The sequence below is a fragment of the Rousettus aegyptiacus genome, unplaced genomic scaffold (genome assembly GCF_014176215.1).
Source record: "Rousettus aegyptiacus isolate mRouAeg1 unplaced genomic scaffold, mRouAeg1.p scaffold_m13_p_8, whole genome shotgun sequence".
NCBI lineage: Eukaryota > Metazoa > Chordata > Mammalia > Chiroptera > Pteropodidae > Rousettus > Rousettus aegyptiacus.
The window spans coordinates 44,569,161-44,592,809 of NW_023416311.1; the positions used below are offsets into that span (position 1 = coordinate 44,569,161).

Genomic DNA, 23,649 nt, shown 5'->3' on the forward strand with positions numbered 1-23,649 from the left:
CAGTCATTTGAAAAGAATAAACCTTAACTATTACCTTTAACCACATACAAAAAGGAACTCCAAAAGGATTACAAGCCCATATATAAAAACTAAATCTATAAAACTTCTAGAAGAAAACACGAAGCCTTTGACTTTCGGTTAAAATTTCTTAGCGTGAATCATAAAATAAAAAAAAAAAAACTAAGAAATTGGACTTTATAAACATTATGTGAGGAATCTCCATACTATTTTCTATAGTGGCTGTACCAATTTATATCCCGCCAGTAGTGTGTGAGGGTTCCTTTTCCACACAACTTCTCTAACACTTGTTATTACTTGTCTCATTAACAATAGCCATTCAAACAGGTGTGAGGTAGTTAAAAATATGACCCAGCAATCCCTCTTCTGGGTCTCTATCCAAAAAATTTGAAAACATTTATTCACAAAGATACATGTACCCCGATGTTCAAAGCAGCACTATTCATAATGGCAAAGACATAGAAACAACTGAAGTGCCTTTCGATAGATGATTGGATAAAGAAGTTGTGGTACATATCTACAATAGAATATTACTCAAACATAAGATGAAATACTGCCATTTGCAACAACATAGAAAGATCCTGAAATTATCATGCTTAGCAAAATAAGACAGGCAGAAAAAGTCGAGAACCATATAATTTCACTCATATGTGGGATATGAAACTGAAAGCAACAAATGAACATGCCAAACGAGCAGAGACTTATGGACATGAACAATATTTTAGTGGTTATTAAAGGGAAGAAGGGGATGGGGTGGTAGATAAGGGTAAAGGGAGTCAAATATATGGTGACGGAAGGAAATTTATTATGGTTGGTGAACACACAATGTGATGCACGTGACATATTATTGAATTATACACTTGAAACCTTTATGATTTTATTAACCGATGTCACTCCAATAAATTAAATAATACTAAAAAAAATTAAAAGTCACTCTTCAGATGATAATGTTAAGAAAATGAAAATACAAGCTATAATTGGGAAAAAAATATTTACAAAATATGTAAACAATAGAAGACTTGTACCCAGAATGTACAAAGAAGTTTGAAACAATAAGAAAACAAACAACCCAATTTAAAAACAAATAAAATACTTGAACAGACATTTCACTGACGAATTGAACACAAGATCATGAAAAGATGATTTAGAATCATTAAGCATTAAGGAGATGCAAAATAAAGCCACAGTAAGATCCCACTGGAAAGGCTAAAACCAAAAAGACTGACAATACCAAGTTCTTGCAAGGATTTGAAGCAACTGAAAAATCTCATAAACTGCTGGTAGGAATGCAAAAATAATACAACTATTGGAAACAGTTTGCCAATTCCTTAAAAATTTACAGATATGCTAATTAAATGATCTAGTAATCCTACTCATAGGTATTTACCCTAGTTACATAATAATTTTTGTCCTTACACAGACCCAGATGCAAATTCATACAGGTTTGTTGAAGTTTTATCCATAATTGCCAAAAACTAAGGACAATTTCAATATCCATCAACTGGTAAATGGATAATCAAAATCCATAGAATAGGATACTACTCTACAACAAAAAGGAATGAACTCCTGATACATGAATAAACCCCAAAAGCATTACACTAAGTGAAGGAAATGATATAAAAAGTATGCTATATAATCCCATTTATATGACATTCAGAAAAAGGCAACATTTTGGAACAAAAAACAGCTTAGGGGTCACCAAGAACTGGGGATGAAGAGAAAGATTTACTATACAGGGGCATAAAGGTACTTTCTGGAGTAACAGAAATGGTTTATATCTTGATTGCAGTTGTTGTTACATAACTGTGTTTTTGGCAAAATTTGTTATCAAATCATACACTCAGAAGGAGTGATTTATGTGTCTAAATTATACCTCAATAAAACTGACTTTTTAAAAAAGGAAAACCTAAAGAAAAAAAAATGCATCTCTACCATTTATCATCTTGTGAAAATTATTTAACCTCTCTGAGCCCCATCTCCTTATCTATTTGGCTGATAATACTTATATTGAAGAATTCTTTAAGATAATATATGCAACATTGATACCAATGGGTAAATACTACTTCTGAGTTTTAGTTTGTGTATGACTGGGGAGCTCAGTTAATATACCACACAGTGAATCGGCCAAGGTACTGACCACTGGAATTCCCTTTTGCAGTCTATGTCATCACTACTATGAGATTTAGAATGCAGTTTCCTCATGTCTGCTATTGTATAATCTACTGTTTCTCAAGTTTAGCCCTATCTTCCCACAGTACTTCCCAATGTGCTAACTGACATTGACGTATGAGTTTCTGATCCCTGTGAAGGTAGGTGTTCAACCAGTCTCATAGTTCAGCCTATGTTTGGGTCCCCATTTTCTTATACTATAACTACAGAAGATTCCCTTTCAAAAATTGGGAATTTACACAAAGATGTTTGACAGTAACTATTAAAAAGGAGCATAAACACAACCATGATTCAAGAATTCCACTCCTAGCTACATACCCAAAAGAAATGTGCACATATGTTCACTAAAAGATCTTCATAATAATGTTCTTAGAAACACTATTTGTGATAGCCAAAAGCTAGAAATAATTCAAATAGAATGGATATATAAAAAATGTTAGATACACATAATGGATTACTATATATCAGTAAGAATCAACAAAACACAGTATGAAATAACATGGGCAAATCTCACAAATGAAATAAGAAAAAAAAAGGCAAATATAAAAGAGCGCTTACTGTATGACTTCGTTTTTATAACCTATAATACAGGCAAAGTACTATAGAAAAGTGTTAAAAAGTCATGATAGTAGTTACGCTGACCAGGAGGGATAAATAAGAACTTGAAATGGGCACAAAAAGGAATTATTAAGAGTGCTGGTAATATTCTGTTTATTGAGATAGATCTTTTTATATGGATTTTTTTGTTTGTTTTTTTTTGTGAACATTCATGAAACAATAACCTTGTGAGATGAATTTAATGTTACTATATAATGTTACAATATTTGAATTTTACAGCACATTAAGAAATGATAAAATAATTGAGTCTTTAAAAAAATGGAACCCTGCCTTGCTCTTGCCAACATCTTTTTCCTCCATTCCAGGCTTCACCACCTTATACTTCTAGAGTCATAAAGAGACTGATGGGCAAATCCTCTGCAGTGAGGCTTGCCAGCCTCCCTGAACTTATAAAAAATGCCATTTACCAAACTCAGATCAGCAGCCAAAATCAAGATGTCTTCCACTTGCCTATATTATTACTGAAAAATTTCAAATTCCTTGAAGACCATGGCTTTTTTCCCAGCTGAATGTCTAATGTCAGCCTAGCCTACCTCTATCTTTTCCTTCGCATTTATTCATGTGTGTTCTTATTAAAGGATTCTTTCATTATTTCAACTATGTTGAACATCATGCTCAGGTATGGAGATAATATTAACAAATAAATTCATGGCCCATACAACCTCCCTCTGCCTCACTTCATTCCTTTAGCATCATAGTGACTAATACATCTGATATCAAATAAACCATCATGATTTAGGAGGTCGTCTGTCCACCACAGTTCATGACAGAGATGCAGATGAACCATGGTTGTCACAGTGACAAAACCATTCAGTCAAAACTATTTTGAAAAAGGTAAGATGCCAACCACATAAACTAAATAAGTCCATTACATGATTCTACTATATGTAAATAAAATTTTCTTTTAAAAAAAATTAAAATCAGAACCATAAATATGCTTCTATTGTCTGCTTGTAATTTGATTTTTCTTGTTTTTGAACCATCATATTCTAAATTTCTAGCTGTTTTTAAATACTTGTACACCTCATTTCCATGAATTAGAGAGCCCACATAAGTAAATGTGGACTCTTGGAGCCATGTTTTCAAGACTTTAAAAAAAGGAGCATGTAACATTTCTCCATGAATTTAACAGCTTGATTAATTAACAACTTTCTCATTGAGTTTAATAATGTCAGGTAATATATACAGCCCATTAACAATGATTTCGGCTTTGCAGAATAACACATATAGCTATATTTGTACATACCTTTGGGGTAAAACTCATGAAAATGGTATAATTGTTGAGAATTTTGCCATTCTCAACAACCTCATCCCCCCCCCAAAAAAAAAAAAAACAATTGTGATTCTGAAGATACTTTAAATTTAGATTTGTTGGAATATAGATTTGGACAATATTTGGTATATCAACTCCCAATGGGAATTGTAAATACCCTTTTGAACATATCACTTTCCAGGATGGTCTCAGTGATAACTCCCACTTAAATTATAAATAATGTTAGTAAAAAAGAATAACCAGACTCAAAGCTACAAATTGTCTACATTTATTCTGAAAGAAGCTTTGACATTTCCAGTTACAAACACATTCAGTGATGCACTTCTGCCCTTTGCTCGGAAAAGATATTTCCAGCCATGTATCCCACAGATAACAAATACATATTTCATTCCACCTCTAATTTGATCTTTATTTAAATTTCCCTTTCTTTAATTCGCTTGAAACATTTGGGGGTAAACCTACAAATGGTACCCTGCTTTTCCTTCTCTCTTTCTCTCCTTTCTACAAACATTATTGAGTGCTTCTTGTATTTCAGACATAGGTAATACAAAGACAAATAAGACATTCTATGATCTATACTGCTATAAAATTTCCACTAATCTACCAACTGTAAACCGCTTGAGTTCCCTTAGCATCCTGGAACCTGATTGATTTAGTTTCTGATGAGTAAACTAATTCTCTCAAAATAAAAAAGAGCTTTGCCACAGATCTTTGCCTGTTCTTACAGGCTACACTGAAACCCAGGGTGAACATTCCTCCACTATCTTCTTTCTCGCTCACAATGTCTCCCAGACCACACCCTCCTCATCCATTCCACCCACGGACTTCCATGGCCAGGTTGGCAAGGGGATGATTGTACAGGGATCCCAAACTACTAAAAACATGTCAGACTGTCTCCCAGAATTCCCAGAGCAGTTTTTGTGCTGAGATTCTTCTTATAATTGTATTCCAAAAATGAAGATTGGGGATCAGGTGCAAGGCATAGAAAACTAGCATTGACACAGGAAGAACCTCACGCCACCTGAGTCCTATTTTGGTGCTTCTCTACTTAGTCCGAGAACATTTGTGGGGATTTGCCATTTTAGAGATACAATAATGAGAAAAACAGCCTCTAATTTCTTAGTAACTATAGAATAATAAATAAATATTTTATAACTATTGCAACTGATTTTTCCCCAATTTTCGACTATATTTCACTTCAGGGTCAACACCAAGGGTCATGTTATATGCAGAAAATATCCGTGAACTGAATTTATTACCTCTTGGGCTCTCAACAGACTTACTGCTCCTATATCAGAATTTCAATTGTGTGAATATAAGGGCTACATTTTGTTGTTGTTGTTGTTGTTGTTTTCTGGTTAGGTAGCTGGCAATTAACACTAATAATATGTGAGTTGTGGCATATTCTTAAATTCTTCCACTAGATTGATACCTACCTTAAGGAAAAAAGCATTAATGTTATTTACTTACTAATTTACTTAGGCTTAACCAACAGATATTTATTTTCTCACAGTTCTTTAGAATATAAGTCCAAGATCAAGGTGTCGGCAGGCATGGGTCCTTCCAAAGCCTCTCTCCTTGGCTTAAGGTTGGTCGTCTTTTCCCTGTCTCTTTACATGGTTTTTCCTATGCATGCATCTGTGACTTGATCTCCTCTTCTTCTTCTTTTTTTTTTTTTTTATTGAGGTACAACTGACATATATATTATAGTAGTCTCAGGTATACAACATGATTTAATATGTGTATATATTGCAAAATGATTGCCACAATGTCTAGATAACATCCATCACAATAGTAACATTTTTTTCTTGGATGAGAACTTTTAGGGAGTACTCTCTTAGCAACTTGCTAATATGCAATACAGTATTATTAATTATAGTCACCATGCTGTACATTATATCACCATGATTTATTTATCTTATAACTGAAAGTTTGTACCTTTTGACCACCTTTACCTGTTTTACCCATACCTCATGCCCCATCTCTGGCAACCACCAATATATTCTCTGTGTCTATAAGTTTGAGTTTTATTTGTTTGTTTTTTTGTTTTAGATTCTACATTAAAGTGAGGTCATATAGAATTTGTCTTTCCCTGTCTGATTTATTTCACTTAGCATAATGCCCTCAAGGTCCATCCATGTTGTCTCAAATGGCATTTTTTTCCTATGGCTAAATAATATTTCAGTGTGTGTGTGTGTGTGTGTGTGTGCGCGCGTGCGCGTGCGCGCGTGCCACATCTTGTTTATCCACTCATTCACACATAAACACTTAGATTGTTTTCGTATCTTGGCTATCATAAATAATGCTGCAATAAACATGAGGGGTGTCTATATCTTTTCAAGTCGGTGTTCTCATCTCTTTCAGTTAAATACCCAGAAGTAGAATTGCTGGATTGTATGTAATGCTTCTATTTTTACGTTTCTTAGGAATTTTCATACTCTTCCACAATGGCTGCATGAATTTACATTCCCACCAATGGTATAGAAGAGTTCCATTTTCTTCCCATCCTCGCCAGCATTTGTTGTCCCTTGTATTTTTTGATAACAGCCATTTAATAGGTGTGAGTTGGTATTTCATTGTGGTTTTAATTTGCATTTCTCTCATGACTACTGATGCCGAGCATCTTTTCATGTGCCTGTTGGTCATTTATGTATCTTTGAAAAATCTCTATTCAGGTTCTTAGCCCAATTTTTAATCAGACTATTTGGGGTTTATTTATTTTTTGCTATTGAGTTGTATAAGTTTCTTAAATATTTTGGATATTAACCCCCTTGTCTGACATATGGTTTGCAATTATGTGTTATCTAACTTTATTGTGTTAATCATTTCTCTCTGCATATATACATATATCAAATCATCACATTATACAACTTAAAACTTACACAATCTGTCAATTGTATCTCAATAAAGCTGGATTAAAAAAAAGGAAATGGGAATATAGAAAAAGCAGGACAAATAGAATGCCTTTTTAAAGTGGTAGATTTGAATCAGAATATGTAAGCAATTATATTACACATAAATTGACTGAGTGCTTTACTTATAAGAAAAATATGATAAGAAAAAAAATTAGACTAGATAAAGAAAATTACAACCCCATGCTATTATAAGAAATATCTAAAACAAAGATACAGAAAATTCGAAAAGAAAAAATAAACCCTACAAATACTAACCAGAAGAAAAACTGACATAGCTAGATTACTATCAGAGAAATTAAACTACTAAGAGAAAGCACTATTAGGGAAACAGAAAGATTTCAAAAAGATAAATTCAGTTCATCAAGAAAATATTGCTATCTATCTTAAAATATGCAAAGCAAGAATCAGCAGAACTAATAAAATGTGATCTAAATAAATGGAGAGAAAAAATATTTTATAAATTGGAACATTCAGTATTGTAAAGCTGCTGATTTTTTTCCAAATGAATTTAAAGAATTACTGCACTAATAAACAAAATCCCAACAAGTATTTTCTGGAACTTCACAAGTAGATTTTAATTTTATGTGGAAATGCAAACATTACTATAAATAATGAATTTTATTTTTATTTTTCTCAATCCCATCTTTTATTTATGCATTATGTATTAATTTACTAGCTTTAACCTGCAGAACGATATTAAATAGGAGGAGCTCCATCAGTACTAATAAAATCGATGTTTTTTAGAATGTTTTTAACAGAGTTCTTCTAGTCATTGTTTTATATTTTTTCCATAATGAATGTATAACATTTTTTCAGAAGCATTTTCCGCATCTGTTTATATTAATATATGAGTTTTCTTCTTTACTCTGTTACTGTGATGAATTACATTCCTTGGCTCTCGTATATTATGCCAATCTTGCATTCCTAAAATAAAGCCAACTTAGTCATGGCATACTATCATTTTTATGTATTCCTGGATACGATTTGATAACATGTTGTTTAAAACTTTTGCGTTTATGTTTATAGGTGAGATTGACCAGTAAGTTTCCTTTTAATGTTCCTGTCAGGCGTGGATATCAAGATTTGCTAGTTTTATAAGCTGGGTTGCCAAACTGAGTTGTCTTCTCCCTTTAGATTGTTTCAGAGTTTTGTTTCTTTCTCCTTTTTTTTCTTTTGAGATTGGTGTTGTTTCTTAAATATTTGGTAGAAGAAAGGTATGTTGAAATCTCCATCTATGAATATAATTTGTCCATTTTTCCTTTTAGTTTTGTCAATATTTGCTTTATACAGCTTACACATATAGAACTATTATACCCTCCTGGTGAAATTAATATTAATATCCCAACCTGTCTGTAATAATGTGTCTTGCCTTTGTGTGATATTAATCTAGCAAGATTAGCTTTCTTGTTTACATTTGTATTATATGTCTCTTTGTACTCTTTTTCACTTCCACCTTTCCATAGCTTAAATTTTACGTACATCACTTGTAAGCAGCATGTAGTGGTTGTGTTTTAACCTAGTTTTCTGGTGGGATCTGAGAGTTGGTTTACATTTAATATCATGGCTGATGTATTTGCAATTAAATCTACATCTTATTAAATGTTTTCTATTTGTCTTGCTTACACTGTGTTCCTTTTTCTCTCCTTTCTTGCCTAATTTTGGAGTGATTGTCTTTAGTATTCCATTTTACTCTCTATTAACTCAGTAGTTGTAAACTCTTTTACTATTCTGTCAGTGAGTCACTAGATTAAAACAAGGCTCTTGTTCTTATCCAAGTCTAATGTTCCCTGCTATTCACATCCTTTTCCAAGAAATTCAGGAATCTTGGAATGGTAACTCTACTTCTTCCCCTCTTGACTTACATGGTATGTTTTCACATATTTTAAGTCTATAACTATTTTAAGTGCCAGTTGACTTAATTTTATTGGTTCTATGGTAATATCACTGGATTACCCCTCAGAGCTACCAGTTTTTGTCTCATCATTCTTTCCTGAATCTCTGAAGTTTCATCTGAAATCAAGTTAGTTAGTTTTTTTAATGCATAAGGAATACGCTTTATCAGAAGCTGATTTGCTGTAGAGGTACTGAAATTTAAGTTTCAAAAACCTTTACACACTCCTTTCAGTGTGTCCACATGATTATATGCTTTTATAAAATTTGTACAATAGGATATTTTAGCTAATGAGTTAAGTCCACTGCCTCTTTGCAGTCATGTTTTCTCCCCATTAAACTTCCCTTTGAAACAAATAGTGCTTGATTGGATACAAGCTAAGACAGTTGAGTTGCATATACATTTAGCTTAAACTTAGTAAAGTATTTTTGTGATTCATTTTCACTTCTGTGTATAGCTAAATAATTTCCAGCCATCTTGGAATATTCCTAGTATCTGTTGTGCTAATTCACCTGGCATTGTGCCACGAAGATGCTCAGCATTGCGAGCATGTGGTAGTACAAAAAGGAAAGAAAAGAAAGAAAAAGAGAAGATATAATGTACAAAGGCAGTAAGTAGTAGGTGAGACATTCTTTGATTCATCTGACATGTAAAATCATAAATAAATGATTAGGTTCTAAATGGTCCTTAATAAAAATAAACAGGTTTTTTAATAAGAATACATTCAATAATGGAGCAGTATAAATGCACTATTTACATTTATTTTTAGTAGGAATTGTGTAAAAAATAATGTATCAGAATTCCTATGTTTATGAAGTATGCAGTGGTACTACAAACATCGAGTTTATTTGTGTGTAATGTTTTATCTCAAAAGAGAGAATCATATTTTAGAGTATTTCAAACATATTTTTCTGATACTAGCTAGTGGTCCAAATAAAACAGTAGGTAAAATCGGCTTAAAAAAGCAATGCAGAAATATTTAAAAGAAGGATTATAGACATGTTTAGTAGTTATTTAATTAACAGATATAATTTGGATTTGGGGGTATTTATAGAAGTTTTTGGGTTTCTTAAAAGCATTTCTTTGTTTTTAATTTTTTTATTCTAATAAATATTTACTTTTTAACCTAACTTTGTACTCAGGATTTGAATTCTTTCTTTTAAAGAGGGACCCCAGGATAATGAGTCCCAGGTTCCACAAGCCCTGAACCATAACTCTCCCTTTAATGGTTTAGTCGGTGTTTAAAAAAATAATAATAAAAATAAAAATAAAAAACTACAGGTTTTTGTTCGAATACAATTGTCTTTAATTCTTTTGCATTTCTGAAGATTTACCAAGTTTTATACTACAAGTTTTGAATTTTTCTAATTCTTTAAAGATATTTCTCTTTCTTCAGTTTTTATTCTTTCTGTTAAAGTCCACTGATATTCTGATTGTTGCACATTTTTAGATAAGCTATCCTTTTTTTCTGGCTGCTTTTAGTCTTTTGTGGTTTTCATTAGTTTTAGCAGTTTTACTATGTATGTTCTACTTATTGTTCATAATGTCTTGAATTTGTGGCTTAGTATCTTTCACTCCTCGTAGAAAATAACAAACAATTCTCTCTTTGCTATTGCTCCTGTCCCTATTGCTATCCTTACCTTCTAGATCCCTAGAAATGTAAGCCTATATTAGAATTTTTATACACCCCTAGTCCTCTTCTATTGTCTATATTTTCCCTCTCTTTGTATGCTTCGTTCTGCATATTTCTTTCTGAAATGCATTTCAATTCATTATTGTTCATTTAACTTTGACTATTTAATCATCCATTAAATTTATAAACTTAGATATCATATTTTTCAGTTACAGTTATGTAATTTATTACTTTTTATTATTCTATTCCTGTTTTAAAATTCTCATTACTTCTTTCCTTGAACATAGTGAACAGAGTTATTTTAAAGTTTGTGTCTAATTTTTCCATTATTTATACCACCTATGGTTTTATATACCACCTAGATATAATATGTTGTTTCTCTTAAATTTTGACCAGATTTTCTTCCCTTGTATGTTTAGGTATCTCCTGTTGAATATCAACTATTTTATATATATATATATATATATATATATATAGATATATATATATATAAAATAGGGACAATTTGAGACCTAGGGTTATGTTATTTTCTTTCATGAAGGAATTGATCTTTCCCCTGGTACAACACTAAGAGCACAACACTTTAACTCTTTCAAAGAGTGGAAAAATTCAAAGCAAGTCTTCCCCCCTGAGGAGATAGGGCCATTTCCAGTTCACTCTTACCCTCAAGGTACAAACTTCCAGAGTTCCAATCTATTAAGCTGACCAAGGTCTCACCATGTTGGAATGCCTTGAAGTCCAATTTTGTAATGCAAGACTCATGAGCCTCTCAAAACTCTGATTAAATGAAAGAGAAATACACTGAGGAAAGGAAAAAGTACAAATGCCCCTACTCAAGACTACAAGGTTAGCTATACAGAAAATCCCAAGGAATCTAGAAAGTTCCTAGACTACTGAGTTCAACGAAATCACAGGGTAAAAGGTCAGCACACACGAATTGATGCTGCTATAATGTACTAGTACTGTAGAATTGGAAACTTAAATTAAAAATAATATCATTTATAGGTGCAATAAAAATTAAATATCAATACTATAAATCTAACAAAACATGGATAGGGACTCTATATTGAAATCTTAAAAATGCTGATAAAAGTAATAAAAGACAATGTAAATCAATAGAGGTCTCTAACCGTAATCATGGATTAGAAGATTCAACATAATAATGATATTAGTTATCCCCAAATTTATCTATATATTTAATGAATTACCACTCAAAAGCTTAGAATAATATTTTATAGATATGAGCAAACTGATTCTAAAATTTGTATGAAAGAGTAAAGAAACAAGAATAGTTAAAAAAAGTTGTGAAAAAGAAAACAGAGAAAGTAAATTTAACCCTTACCAAAGACAATGTGATATTGGTGAAGGGATAGCACACGAATCAATGCAACAAAAGAGAAAGTTCATAAATATTTCTACGCAAATGTGTCAATTTTATTTTTGACAAAAGTATTAGAAATACAATAAGTATAGTCTATTCAACAAATGGTACTGTAGCGATTGTAAATCAATGCACAGAAAAAAATATATATAAACTTTGACTTAAACTTCTCATCTTATACAAAAACTAATTCTAAATAGATCATAGCACGGTCATAAACAATAGACTAGTGGTTACCAGAGGGTATGGAGGAGGGGAAAACAGAGAGGTAGACAGGGTAAAGGGGGTTAAATATGTGGTGACAAAGAAATCTAACTATGGGAGGTGAACACACAATGTAAACATATATATGCTTACTGTTAAAGTATACAGCGGAAACTTACTGAATTTCGTTAACTAATGTCACCATAAAAAATTAATTCATTTAAAATAAACAAATAAATAAACAAATCAATAAATAAATCAATCATAGATCTTAATGTAAACATAAAATTATAAAACTTTTAAAAGAAAACATAGGAAACATATTCATGACCTAGAGTTTGGTGAGGAGCCTATAAACATACTAAATCATTACCTATAAGAGAAAACATTTAAAAATGAGACTTCATAAAAATTAAGAATTTTGCTCTGTGATAGTCACTGTTAAAAGAGTGAAGAGACAAACCACAGACTGAGAGAAAACATGAAGTCTCACGAAAGACAAAAGACTTGTAACTGAAACATATAAAGAACTCTCCCTCCCTTTCCTAAGATGGCATAAATAAGGGAGAAAGAACAAGAATAGCATTATTTTGCCTCCCTCCTCACAGAGGAAAACTTCAGAAGTTGAGAAGTGTTTGCTACTAACATTGACTAGCTTTTTGTTCTCTTAACCATTGATCTTAGTCATTAAGCCTCTGGTCAACCAGCTCTTCCCTTTCAAGAGAGAAAAACAAGTGATCAAGGCAGAGCCCTGCTCCCACCTTCACAAGGCCACTGTCCTAAGACCATCATTGCTCTTTTGTGTATTATCCTGGGACAACCTGTAGACTAGATTTGAATCCAGTATATTATGAAATTGGTCAGAAAGGGGCACTAATTAAATCAATTCCACTCTGTACTCAAGGCTGAAAATGAAACTCATTCTCTTCTCTGTATTGGTACATCTAGCAACATTACCCAAAATAGCACATCATAAATCTTGCAACAAGATTAAATGACAACATGAAGGTACTCCAATAATAAAATGCCAAAATAGAGATGCATCAAAATTGAATATAAACCTCATCCTATTATCAAATTCCCAAATAGAAAAGTTCAGAGATTAAATTTCCTTGCAAGTTTAAGTCCAAAAACATTCAAGTCCAAAGAAATTAAACTTTTAAATCAAATTTTCTTGCTCTCAAGAGTTAAAAGCCTAAAGTTTTAAAGAGCCGTCTCCCAGCTTTTCATTCTACTCAGTCTCAGTCAAAGGCATTCTCAGTACCTGGGTGCAACTCCATATTTCCATGTATATTCCAGGCAAATTCACGTGCTCAAAACAGCACAGAGCTTGCCAGACCATAGATGGTTAGGTGAATAAAAAAAAGGTGGTGGAGAAGGATGTCAGTCACTTGTGAACATAAACTCAATTGAGAAAAAATCTTGCATCAGGAGGCTAATATGGTCAATGTGCATTTACCACTGCCTGAGGGAGAGGAGGGTATCAATCTATGCATATTGCCTCATCTCCAAAGGAGTGCCATTTAAGATATACTTGCCTTCTAGAAATTTTAGAAATTTGCAGGGGTGGCCCAAGATCTGTACATTTGGTGAAACAAAAGCATCTTTACTATAGCACAGAATAGAAATGCCAACTCACAGGCACACTCCGGGAAACACAAGGGTTTCAGAAACATAGAGCTTGTCTTAGGCTAGGTTTCTTCAGTTAAGAGAAAATCAAGTCGGTGGGAGGTACAGTAGGGTCCAGGTACACAAAAAGTTCCTAAGCCTATGGGCTGAACACACACTTATTTAAAATAAAACCTAAATTTCTTCCTTTTTTTGAAATTACATCTTTTAAGATGTACAACATTTCCTAAACTTCTCTTCAAACCACCTTCTCCAAGATGAAGCTTCTGTAGTACAAGCAGATTTGTTCTTGGTTAATATTTACTTTGTTTGTATCAGACTTGTGGTTATTCTAGTATCAATAACATAGGAAAGGGGCCTGTAATGAAAGCAGCCAGAGTGAGGCCTGAACTGCTCAGTCATAGTGACTCCCTGTGTATCTTCGACCAAACCCCACCTGAGTCACAAAAGTACACACTCAGTAGCGTGCAGTCTCACTTCCTTAACTGCTCTGCTCTTTCACATGCTGTCTTCGGAATCTATGCATGTTCTTTTGAATTCGCTATCTTATTACGTTCAATTCCTCCTAATGAAATTTAATACATTTTTCTTTCTGACCAAAACTAATATTACCAAGTGAAAGGAAATAAGGGTTAAAAAGTTGGGAGAAACCATCCTTTTTAGCAAAAATATTACTGGTTTTAATTATATAGATTTTTATAATGCTAAATTATATATACATTGCTTATTTGTATTACCATGTTACATGTATGTGTAATATATGTTATTTACCATTTTTCTTCTAATTAAAAAAAAATTGGTGACTAACTTTTTTTACAAAATTGTATTCATTTCTGTGTCAAACTGTAATAGTCCAGTAAAGAAAGCCATAGCTTCTTGTGGCAAATATTTTGACCTGTTATAATTTATAAGTCCTACAATGTATTATTCTAATGTATTTTTTATAAAAATAGAATTCCAGTTATCCTAATAATAAAAAGGTTTTTTTTATATGCCTCTTTACAAAGATCTCTTATGTATATAAGTTTTCTTAAGACTTGGAAAAACTCTAGAAGCTAGTATATAATTGTTCCCATTTTCTAAATGACTAAACTGAGATTCAGGGGTAGATTTTCCACACTCCAAATATTTAATATGACAAATCTTGGATTTAAAAAGAAGTCTAATGACTCTTAGTCTTTGCTTTTTCTGCAACACTCACTAAGGCTTTAAGAATTTTAGGGAATCATAATTATCAGTGTATTATTCAACTAATGTCTCCATAATACTATATAACAAATCACGCTAATGCTAAAGCAGGATTTCTCAACTTCAACATGACATTTGTGCATACAGTTCTTTGTTGTAGAGCCTGTTCTCTTCATGGTAAGGTGTTCAGCAGCATCTAAGGCTTCTACTCACTAGAACCCGCTGTGGTAGACAGAATAAAACTGCCCGAACATGTCCACATCCTAATCTCCAGAACCTATAAATATGGTACCTTACATGGCAAAAAGGACTTTGCAGATATGACAAAGGCGATGAGATATTACTTTCAGGATCATATTTCATTTAAAAGATTACATCGTACCAGACTGGAGGAAGAGATTTGCCTGCTGGCTTTGAAAAGTAAATAGTCATATTTTGAGCTGCCTAGGGAGTGGGTTGCATGATAAGGAACTATATGGGACCTCTAGTACCTGAGGTCATTTCCAGGATGATAGTCAATAATAAGCCAATAACAAGTTTGGAAGCAGATTCTTCCCTAGCGCGGCCTCCAGATGAGAACACAGCCTGACAGCACTTGGCAGCCTCGGTGAGACATCAGAGAACCAAGATAAGCAATGCCCACAGTCTTGACCCATGCAAACTGTGAGATAATAAATGTGTGTTGTTTTAAGTCAATAAGTTTGTGGTAATTTGTTATGCAACATTGAAAGCTAATGCACCATGACAGTGACTAAGACATGCCTTAAGGCTATGAATGGTGGTTCTGGCAGGGAAAGCAAATCAGTATCCAGAGTAAGCATGTATTCCAATGGGAACGATGTGCTATCCCTTCCATAATGGCAATGGTACTGTTTAATCAGCTGACAGCTTCTCCCAGAGAACAGTGCTATATACTGGGCTCAGTGTCGGCTTGCTGTTGACAGGTTGGACGCTCAACAGTAGCTGTAGCCAAATCAGCTTCGGTGAGTGGAAATCCACATTGCTAAGTCAAAGGACAATCTCTAATCCTAATGCGGTGGACACTTTGTGAGCCCACAGGAAAGAGGTCTGACGGATATCTTTAGTATAGATCTTGTAGCTTTATTTTTTTTTTTTTAAAGTTGTTACTTCTCACCGTTTATTTTCTTCAGAAATAGAGCATGGACCTAGCTTCAATTTATTTGAGGTCTCTCACATGGTTTCTTTCATATGTCAGCTAGTGGGTCTGTAAGATCCACCTCAAAGCCTTACTCACATGGCTGGCAAGTTTGAGTCCAGGCTCTGACCCTTAGTACCCACATTATTTGGAGATAGTTGTTTAAATTCTGTGAGTTCATCTTCTTGGCTATAAATTGGATATAATAATATTTATTTGTAAGGTCGATTTGAGAACCAGTGACCACGAGTCAAAGCACCTGCCAAAGATGATGCTCAAAGAAAGGACACTGTTCTTATGACTTAGGAGAGGAATGGAAGCAAATGTTGGGAGCATCACTATAGGAATTTGCTTTGGGGGAAGAAAACAATTTAAAAGACCAAACTCAAACAATTATAAGAATGGGCCTCAAACATAAGAACACTTACAGAAACGGAAAAGAGTCTCCCCCACCCCTTATCTCCTCACAGTCCTGCCAGCCCCATTCCCTTTCTACCACGATACGGCATGATGGTCTGTCTACATTTCCTGAGGCATCAGTCCCTTTTCTTCTCCATAGATAAACCTGAGATTTCTAAATAGCATTTTACTATACCTCACTTACTACTAGTTATGGTTCTGGTAAGTCACACCCACTCCATATGTAACGTACTATTCCAGTCACACTGATACACCTGTTGTCCCTTGTACTTTCCTATCTCCGTCCTTTTGCTGATGCTGTTCCTTCCGCCTCGCCTCACTTCATTTCTTGCTAGAAAATCTATACTTGTTTCAGGCTCCATGTCAAATTTTACTTCATCTTTAGACTTTTCCCTGACAGATTTTCTTTTCCTTGGAAGTCTATTAGCATATTATGCCTACAACAGTCTAAATCTTATATTCCAATAGTCTAGAAGGTCCCTGAAGTGGTGACTATGTCTTCCTACACTCCATCGTACCTAGCACAGCTTGTTCTTCCTAATATGTGTTTAAAAACTTATGTTGAGTTTTAGACTTTACTTTAAGAATTAATTCACATTTTTTGCAATGAACTGATATTCATCGTCAATGTGAAAATCACAACAATATTAAATATTTCCATTCCCGTGAAAAGTAAACACTGAGAAAAAGACTTCATTTCTCTCTCTTCCTCTCTTTCTTCTTCTTCTCTTTGAAACATTTGTTGTCTCTTTTTCTGTTAGAATTAAACACACACATTTAGTTTCTTGACACTTTAACGCCTAAGGCATTGTAATAGAATCACAATAGTCTTGGAAGGAATTTTAAATGGTAAAGTAAGCCACTCTCTTATTTCTCAATAAGACTGTAGTTAACCCTTCTTAGAAAAATGTGTGTGTGTGTGTGTGTGTGTGTGTGTGTGTGTGTGTGTATTCTCCCAAGAATCTGCTTTAGAAAAGAACGGGATTCGTGTGAAAGGTAGTGTAGGAAAGTTCCACCTCTCATCTCCGATTAACTCCCTCCTGTTTAGCAGTTTCTGTCTTTGCAGTGATCCTCTCTGCAATGCCTTTTGACATTCTCAAGGAGAATATAACTGTCCTTTTTTCTAATAATGCTGATTGTTGTTTTCCCCTGGAATTTAGAGAGAATGGAGTTCTCTTTGTATTCTTTAAAACAGTTTCATGGACCAGCACATTTGTCTCCTAATCAGCATCAACTATTATGCAGTAGCAACTTTTCATTTAGGGTAAAGTCACTTCATAGAACAGCCACTGAGGTAAAACCAAATATTAGAATGCGAGGACCCTAGGGCTTTAAGAGATCTAATTCATTCCTCTGACTTCAGGTATAAACACACAATCCATCACAAGGGAGACTCTCCTATGTTTCAAGATTTAAGGGAGAAAAAAATCCAATCTCCTTTGCTGGCTGATTTCTAACTTCATTGGGCTATATACTACAAATCATTATGGGTTTTCCAGGGTGATTATGGTGATGTGGTTTAGTTTAGTTTAGTTTAGTTTAGTTAAAATAGGTTTTTGGGGTTCCTTGACAATGTTCTATTAAAATAACTATCTAATTATCATTCATCATTCATTTCCTAACTCAGTTTCTTGATACTGACTCAGACATCATGCTTGTCCACTCTAATGATTTGGCTAATGCCTTTTTATCTGTCTCTTTATTGTCCTCAACCTTCTCTGGGTACTATCAGAATAGTATAGATGATGCTCGTAAGTCCATGTGTAAATGTGGATGAATTTGCCACTCTACTTTCCTCCTTTTCAGCAATGACAACTTCATACTTCTATTCCATGTATCCAACCTGCTAATGTTGGCACCACAGATCTGTCGGTCTGGTCAAGTTTCAAAGTGGATTCAAATGTTATGATCACAAGGAAATTGTTCACTCCCTGTTCTGTGTTCCTACTGCTCTTTACACTTATCTCTATTAGATTACACATATTTTCATTTTCTTATACACACTAAAATATAAACAGTAGGGAATAGGAATAAGGAGAATGCCTGCCTAGGGTAAATGCTCCATAAATGTGAAAAGAAAAAGATGAGGAGAAGAAAGGAAATTAGTTTAGAACTGCAGGAGGTCACAAAGATTATCATATTTAACCATACTTTACAAGCGAGGAAAGTAAGACAACAAGAAATTAAGTGAGCCAAAGTTATATACCTAGTGAGAAGCTGTTTCAGACATTTATGAATTTGGGGCACCAGGAACCCATTCCCTCATTCATTCAGTAAGGCTGGCAACAGCTAAACTAAACCAGAGGGGAATCCCACATCCAGAAATTAGCACTGTACTCTAACCTACAGCTAATACTTAAAAATTCAAATATAATTAAGTCTGCTAAGGTTTTCTGCTGGGCCTGGAAGAAAGTTGCAACCAAAGAAGACATGTGAGAATCAAGTTACATTATGGCAGTTCAAGCTTCAAAATCATTTTACACTTTAAGATATATGTATAAGAATATTCATTCTATCATTATAGCAGTAAATGAACCTAAATTCCCATAAGTGTGGACCAGGTTAAATAAATTATGATGCATGCTTCAGTGGAATCCTATACAGCTATTAAAATGAAGAAGACTGGACTCTATATGCTGATATGAAATTACCTCTAGGACACATTTTCAAGTGAAAAAAGCAAGGAGTAGGAGATCGTGTATAGAATGCAACTATTTATGTTACACAAAGGGAGAGAGAGCTCTGTGACTGGGAGCAGGCGCACGCGTGCGTGCGCGCGCACACACACACACACACACACACACACTTTAATATTCAGAGAACATCTCTGGTAGGAACCACAAAAACCTGGCATCAGAGGCGGCCTCAGAGAACAAGAACTAGCATTCTGGTGTGCAGTGTCAGAAGGGAGAATAGTTTTCCAATATAGTTCCTTCTGTGCCATTTGAATTTGTGCTACCATGTCTCCACATTGTCAATGAAAAATAAAAATAAAGAACAATAGTCCAAAGTCTGACTTTGATTTAGAGTTTAAAAAATGAAAACATTAAGATTTTATATTCCTTTTTTCTTTTAAGGCGAAAGCAGGACCCTTCCATCTTTGTTATTTGATTTTGAACAGACAGGCTCTAGTATTTTTAGACTTTCTCCCTGGAGTCCAAAACTCACAGTATTAAAGTAACCAGGGAAATACAGCAGAGTTAGAGACCAAGTTCTGTGTCCTAAATATCTTTCAGTCATGAAGAAACTAGCTTTGTCCTTAATACTGTTGTTCGTACCAGTAAAAGCATGTACTGAAGTAATTTCTTCTTTTCTGCTAGATTAGAGAAAGAGTTTAATCTTTTTTTCTCTCTTTCAGAGAAGGTTCTGTTGTTCTTTTCCTCAAAGTGAACATACATCTGAAAACAGTTCTAGTGCATTTCTGCTGGAAGAAGCAAGAAGTTATTAACAGCAGCACTTGAGGCCACTGTGAAAGTCCATTACCCCAGAAATAGATTAAGGCAAGTCTGCAGAAATGCATTCCCCCAGCATTATCATTCTTACCTGAAAGAACATGGCTCCTACTTAGCAGGAGACAGATGTCCTTATCTCATTTCACTGATGAACTCAAATGAAATAAATAAAAAGTCGACTTACTGAGAATTTCCTTTGTTCCTCAATTTTGAATCATATGTTTTGGATGGGGTTATTTTTTTCCCCATCCTGGCCTCCCTGGCCACCTCCTCTGAGGTTCTTAATGGCACCTGCCTAGGCCTGTGCCTCTGAAATATCTAGGCTGAGTTTAGTCCCAGACACAATGGAACTTATCAGAAGAAGAGTGAAGAGAAAGGCTAAGCCTGGACCTTGGTGGTTCGTGAAGAAATCTGCATAAACTCCAGGTACTCATCCCACAGCTGTTCTTAGACACAGAACTTAACTAGCATTTCTTCCCTAATTGGTAACAAAATCGTCTTAGACACCTATTTGTGATGTTCCTCTACTTCCTTTTCTTTTTCTGTCACCCTCTATTACTGCAGTGCTCCAAAGGGCAAAAGATCAAGTTTAGCTCTGCCCAGGTTAATACTTAAAAGAGTGCTTAGACAACAAACAAACAAGACAAACAGCGACTCATAGACACAGATAATAGTTTAGGGGTTACCAGAGGGAAAGGGGGAGGGGAGAGATAAATAAGAGTAAAGAAAGTCAAATATATGTCAACAGAAGCAAATTTAACTTTGGGTGGTAACCATGCAATGCAATATATTTGTGATGTATTATTGAATTATACACTTGAAACCTGTATAGTTTTATTAACCAATGTCACCCCAATCAATTTCATTTTAAAAATACAGTCAATAAAACTATGTATATATAAAAAAGGGGGGCTTAGGGAGGACTAAATACAGTTCAAGTTTAACCTTGCCTCATTTCCAAAAGATATATATACAGTTCTCAAGAAGTTCATTTCCAATAGTAGCGTCTGAGAGTTCTTCCATTTAATAGATAGGGGAAAAAATCATGAATTAAGACTAGAAGGTAGATTTGTCAAGCTTAATAAGAAGACTACAGGAGGACAGCCCCCTGCAGACCCAATCCTGTCCACATTACACCTCAGGCATCAGATGTGAGAAGGGACAGCCTGTCATAGGCAATGAATATTACGATCTGAGATCAAGAGAGTGGTAAGACTTCCTTGTCCTTAGTGGTTCTCGAATCTAGCTGCACATCTATCTCATGTCTGAGACTTTCCCCCAGAAATTCTGAATGGGTGGCGTTGACAGCAGCCAGGGGGACCGTATCTCCACAGGGTTCTGCTGTGTAGCTGGAGCTGAGCACTGCAGCTGTGGCTACCTAAGGACTCTCCGGGGTTGGGACCGGCATGATGGCATCTTTCTGGTTAAAAGATGGATCAGACAAACCAGGTAATTTATCACCCTCTGTACTGCATAGCACCTTCCTGAGTGCAATACACTCTTTCATCACAGCCCTGCAGGGTAGGCTAGATAGGATATTTATCTCCATTTTACAGATGAAGAAACTGAAGATCTGAGAGACTTGCCGAAGGTCAGATGCACATTAAGTCAGAGGCAGATCCGGAACTCCAAACAAAGCCTCTAAGGCCACTTTAGTTCTCACTACAGCATTGCAGCTTCCTCCAGCCTTGGTGCTGGCAACCATTTTGCTTCCAAGAACCGAAGGAAAAAGCAAGAAACCCAGACTATGGATAAAAATACAATCCCTTGATTTTATAGATAAGGAAATTGAAGCACGGTGACTTGGCCAAGGTTATACAGCCCGTTAGTGGCAAAAAAGATAAACAACAGTGGGGTTCTAGTTATTGTAGACCAAAAACAGAGCAATAAGTAGGTAAACTATATATCTCCAGCTTGGGGTTTCGATGGAAGTCGAAGTGATTACCGCGCAGAGAGCTTGGAAGATTGCCCGCTGCATTGGGAAATGGACCATGGCAAGGGGCAGCCACACAAATCACCGAGGTCACCTTGCAGGGTCTCTATAAGTGTGCCAGCCAGTCTGTGGCCTGTGTGTGTTGATTAGTTGCCAAAGTGAATGCTCAAGCAAGCAGGAGCCTGCATACATTTGGCAAAGCTAAAGAACAAAAAACCTCCCTGGAAAGTGTTAGCATAATTATATAGCCAGTCTGTTCCTTACCTGAAGGTAAACGCAAGCTCCAAAATCCATGACAATTGTGATGATCATTGATGATACAGAAGTGTGCAGGGGAGAGGTCCCCCTCTCTCATTCTGTTTAATTTCTCCCACCCTCTAGCAAAGCTAGAGATTAACCCAACGCATATAAAACCAAAACAAACTTCAAATCCATGTCAGAGCCTGCTGGAGAAAATGATTTACAAACTGCCAGCAGAACATTGGTGTAAACAAGATAATGCACATTAATTCCCAGCAAGTCAATTAGCATTCAGTTATTCTGAACAGGGCCTGACCTTGATGCTTGAGGGTCTGAATGGAATACAACCTTTACCTTAAAGGAAAATGTCACCTCTTCCACTCAAATTGACAGGTTTCTAAGGTTCAAAGGCTCAAGAAACACTCTTCCTCATAAAGACACACGGAGGGACAGAACCAGTCTCAACACAACTCTTGTATTTCAGAACTGATGTCTTTTTGCCTTTGAGCCCACAAACACTTTAATGACTCTCAACTTTGATCTAGAATTCTAAGCGATCTGTGTTATACCACATTCCAGAAGCATCTTTCACTTCAAGACCTCTGAAGGTTCAAGTTCTCAAAATGAAGAATTGCTCACATTTCTTCGAACAGTTCTGTAATTGCTAATTCAAAGAAGAGGTTGTATTTGTAATTGCCACACTTGTTATCTCTACTTTCTGGGGATTCTTTTCCTGGAATTTTGGGAAATGATCAACCAGAGTATCTCACAATGCTTTGCTGCTCCAGGGGCGTGAGTTAGACAACCTGAGAAGGTGTGTGACCCACTTGGGTCCACTGGAGCAGAGCTTTTCAAACCTTGATGCACGCAAGTCTCCTGGGACCTCGTAAAGGGAGTCTCTGATTCAGTAGGTCTGGCTGGAACGGAACCTGAAATTCCTCATGGCTGATAAGCTCCCAAGCGATACCAATGCTGCTGGTCCAAGGACCACACTGTGTACCCCAGAGTGGGGTGCTCCAGAGTACCTGTCTCAGGCATTTCTCCCCAGGAGCAAGTAGTTCTTTAAAAAGTGGGCCTCCCACGATTTCAAAACTGTGCTATTCATAACAGGAAGTGACACTAAGCATTATTCCAGATAAAAGGTCTCATACAGCTTGAGAAGAACCCCTCTAACACCAATCCTTTTGTGCCCAGGGGACCCGCTTCTGAGATGAGTGTTTGGGTTTTGTTGTTTGTTCATTTTTTGTTTTGCAGGGTTCATGGTTGTCCATACTAGGTTAATTTGACAGAGATGAATCAAATTCTTGCAGCATTAATGGCCCTTGCTTCTCTTAGATTATCAGCTGATACAGAAAACACTGATAAAAACAGCAGATGTGATAAAATTTCTGCCCTCAGTAGCTGCAGGATCAACTGTCTTGGTCCTCAGTTCAGACAAAAGTAAATTCTTCATTAGGTACAGCGATTAACTGCTAGGGAACAATCTGATTGCTACCAAAGCAACTTTCTCCATGGAGCCTTTCTCTAGT

General features: G+C 35.2%; 1 long non-coding RNA gene across 1 annotated transcript in view; it reads right to left on the reverse strand.

Moving 5' to 3' along the window:
• LOC107506542 overlaps positions 1–22,735 on the reverse strand; it is a 310,970-nt gene extending 288,235 nt beyond the window's left edge. Inside the window, exon 1 of the long non-coding RNA XR_001595953.2 lies at positions 22,145–22,735. This is a non-coding gene — a long non-coding RNA (uncharacterized LOC107506542). The remainder of the gene's footprint in view (positions 1–22,144) is intronic.
• Positions 22,736–23,649: the final 914 nt, after the last annotated feature.